This window comes from Castanea sativa, chromosome 7 (assembly GCF_040712315.1).
Source record: "Castanea sativa cultivar Marrone di Chiusa Pesio chromosome 7, ASM4071231v1".
In the NCBI taxonomy this organism is placed as follows: Eukaryota; Viridiplantae; Streptophyta; class Magnoliopsida; order Fagales; family Fagaceae; genus Castanea; species Castanea sativa.
Genome location: NC_134019.1, coordinates 30,080,307 through 30,084,469, shown reverse-complemented (window position 1 = coordinate 30,084,469; position 4,163 = coordinate 30,080,307). Strand labels below are relative to the sequence as shown.

Below are 4,163 nucleotides of genomic sequence, written 5' to 3'. Positions count from 1 at the left end.
GATGACACATGTAGTGCCACATGGAATAAAGAAATTAAAATTAAATTAAAGAATTTGTTGAACTATCAACAATAATTCATTGAGAGAGAGAGAGAGAAAGGGAGGAAAAAGAACAAGATCTGATAAAGAGAATAGGCGAATTGAACAGCCCAAGCTACTTTGAGTATTGGATGCTCAAGAGTTCTAAAGGAATTTGAACGATGAACTTGAGGCTAACCAAATCTACTCTGCGCTTTTGGTGTCTAAGCTTCAACAGCGCTTGACCATGTTGGATATGGCCACTTTGGCCGTTGAAGTCAACGTGGCTCTTCAAAGTGCGTTGAGCAACGATAGTCATCGTTGCAAGAAGGCTCGTATTCTTGGTGTTAATAAATCGGTTTCTTCAGAAAATTATAACAAGATTAATAATGGGTTTGAGTATAGTAATTATGGGTATGGACCTAATGATACAAACAAGTCCTTTGTTTTTGAACCAAGCCATCAGGTGTAGTTGGTGCTGGTGGATTATCTCGAGCTGGTGCCTGGGTCAGTTAGGAAGTTGCAGAGATTTACTTTTAGAAGAGCTAAGATGGCGGTTTGTTCCTTTAGACACAGATTGAGCCCAATTTATGAAGGCACAACTCTTTGGAATTTTTTTCATTAGTCTGTATTCTATTTTGTAACATACTCTCCATGTAAACAAAAATGGAAGTCTGATGGAGTGTGTGATTCTTGTAATTTTGTTTTTTGTTTTTTGTTTTGAGGGATAATTATAGTAAAACCACCTGTGGTTAGACCCGTTTTCACATTGCCTACCCGTGGTTCAATCACTTAGACTTTGCCTATCTGAGGTGCCTTCCATTAGGGATATGTTACCCACCTCTCCTTTTGCCGTTAGAAAAACACATTTTTAGGGAAAAGCAAACATAACAAAGATCAAAAAGTTAGGGTTTTTTATTGTTTAAGAACTTCTTTGAGAACAAAACACAGGAATAGCACACAGATCAAAGGCTTAATGAAATCACTTTTAATCTATATCAATATCAACAATCTCATAACATCTCAAAATTGTGAACCAATTTTTACAAGAAGACCAGCAATGTCAAAACAACCAGCAACTTTATTAACAAAAAAGAGTGAGATAGAGATAAGCAATCAACAACCAAAGAATGAGCTAATGAGAAATCTAGCCGTGGGTTTGGATTATGGTGGATCAGCCATAGGTTTGGTGGCGACCCTAGGTGCTGCTTGTGCCTCTTGTAATTCTTAGTCCTTTTCTGCACAACCAAACACCACCAATTAAGGAAAGGAAAGGAACCTTCCAACTTCAAACTCACCCCTAATTCCAACTTCAAACCCACCCTAAATCCCAGCCACAGTAGCAAAACACCTGAAAAAGCAACCTGACGAAACCAAATCCGACAACCCCACAACTTGGCGAATCCGACAGCTCTCCTTGTAGCTCCTCAATCCACATCATAATCGGGATTAGCACTAAGAAAGCTAGAAATTCAAGACAAAAGAACATCCATCTCATCTGGATGATCCACCAGCTATTTCATCTTCTACTGAAGAAGAAGAAGAAAAAGAAGAAGAAGAAGAAACTTTCTCTGATGATGATGAAGACAAACAAGAAGAAGAAGAAGGAGGAGGAGGATAACAAATTTCATCTAAAGAAGAAGAAGAAGAAGAAGAAGCTACAATTGAATCTTTACCATCCACTCTACCAGTGAAACCCCATCCTTCATCATCCGAACCCATGGAACCCGAATCTACTTCGGTAAAAGCCACACAAGCCAGATCCACAAGATCCTCCACCATCAAGAAAAAGAAGCATCCAAACAGTGAAATGGAAACGACAGTGTCAAAGTCAAAGCGGGTCAAGAAGAAAGACCCGGACCTGGAACCAAAATCCCAAGGCAGTGGTGGGGAAGAGAAGAAGTTTTTCCAGAGGCTGTGGAGCAACGACAATGAAATAGAATTACTGAAATGGATGTTGGACTGCAGAGCTATACATGGCTCGGATCCCGCCGCAGATGCCACCGCGTTTTACTAGTTCGTTAAGAAGAGTCTCCACGTGGAAGTTACGAAGGCCCAACTGGTGGATAAGATGAAAAGGTTAAGGAAGAAGTACCGCAACATTCCTGTGTTTTGTTCTCAAAGAAGTATGCAATCAAAACCCCTAACTATTTTATCTTTGTTATGTTTGTTTTTCCCTAAAAATGTGTTTTTCTAGCGGCAAAGGAAGAGGTGGGTAACAGATCCCTAACGGAAAGCACCTCAAGTGGGCAAAGTGTAAATGATTGAACCACGAGTAGGCAAAGTGAAATCGAGCCTAACTACAGGTGGGTTTACTGTAATTATCCCTTGTTTTGATTTACCACATCGTTTAATTCTTCATATTTGAATCCAAATATTTCTTTCGCAAATCCAACAAGAGAGAGAGAGAGAGAGAGTTATGGATTTTAAAATTTAGGTTTCCCCAAACTTGATCTCCGGTTTGAATAGAAAATTTGGTTTTTTTTTTTATTAAATAATTTGATGTGGTGTACAATTGGTAGTTGATATGGCATGAAAAATTACTTTTTGTTATTTTGTTTGACACATTAGATTTTATCCGTTCACAAGGTAACGACAATGACCAAATTGACACAACACCGAAAATGTTAGGAACCAAATTGATATAATTAAAAGGGTATGGACCAAATTGACATATTGTGTAAAAGACAGAGATTAACTTTATAATTTCCCCTTATAAATTTTACCCTAACTTATTTACCATAATTGCTTGAGTTGCTCACTATATCAGGCATTGCAGAAAATTGTTACCAGATATTTGGTGGACGATAATATTTAGCTCCCAAAAATCACTAACTATAGTTAGGCTTGGTTAAGGAAATCCTTTCAAAATTTCGAATATTCTATTTAAGGTTATTAATGAAATGACTAATGTGATGATTTCTGTAAAGTTATAATTTACAACTATATTTTATGTTGAATTTATTTCATGACAAAAGTGTTGTAATTGCATTAATTTTGTTCCTCGTATTTTGTGGAATTTTATTGTATTAGGTTAAGTATTAAGTTGGTGAAAAATCGAGCATAAATTGAAGAATCAGTGCAGTTTCACGACTAGCTTGCAAGAAGTTTGCGAGAAAAGTAACCTGCAAAAAGGCCACATGAGAAGCACATGCTGAAAGCTGAAGAGTCATGCTAGGCTATCAATTTCGCAAGTGTCTTGTGAGAAAGACCAACCTGTGAGGTACCCGCGAAACATTCTGCTTGGAGGTTTTTAAGTATTATTTTCTTACCCTTCACCCATATTATATATACCCTCATTACCCATAAAAATATAAAAGGTCATTCAGAGAGAAAAACCCTAGATAGGTTTTCTACAACACAACACACCTATCTTTTAGAGAGAAAGCTACTCATCCTTAGTGAAAAACCATGCTAGCATCTTCTCCTTCCCTCTCCCATTGTCATATCTTGGGAGGAGATTTTTACTCAAACACAACTCACACCTTTTCAGAGTGTAAAAAGTGTTTTAGAGCTTGGAAAGTTTTGGGGATTTACCGAAAGAAGTCAGTGAGGTTTGGCGGATGCAATTGGGTGTATTGCGAGATCCGGAAAGTTAGAGAAGACATGACTCCAAAAAGTTCATTGTTAGCAGGAACTTGGAAGGCTCAAGTACATTGGGTAGATTAGGCTTGAAGAGTTCAAGTACATTCAGTAGACTAGGCTTGGAAGGTCTTTTGTTATTCGTGTACTCCAACTTTATTCTCTAGTGGATCGATTTCGAATTAGAAAATCGAGGAGAGGTTTTTTGCCGAGTTTTTCGGTTTCTTCTTTGATAACACATCTTGGTGTTATCTTGTGTTTGCATTTCTCTTTCCTTACTCTTATGCTTTACTTTTATTGTTTATTGTTCATGTATATGCACTAGAGTATTATCGATTTATTGCATACATTTACTCTTATTCTGCACTTTGATTAAGTAAGAGTAAAAGCAATCTAGCTGTAATTTTTAATTGGGGGTCTAAACAAGCTCTTGTATTTTATAGGAATATCAGGATATGTCAAACTAGTTGAATTACAATGCTCTTCCCTGCACAAATGATTGATCAGCACTGCTAATTACTATAGGTAAATGTGTGTATTTTGCCCCCCTCATTGTCTGTCCT

The 4,163-nt window shown here is 37.3% G+C and overlaps 1 pseudogene; it reads left to right on the top strand.

Annotated features, from left to right (window-relative positions):
• Positions 1–274: 274 nt before the first annotated feature.
• LOC142644292 (uncharacterized) lies at positions 275–2,286 on the top strand (annotated as a pseudogene).
• Positions 2,287–4,163: the final 1,877 nt, after the last annotated feature.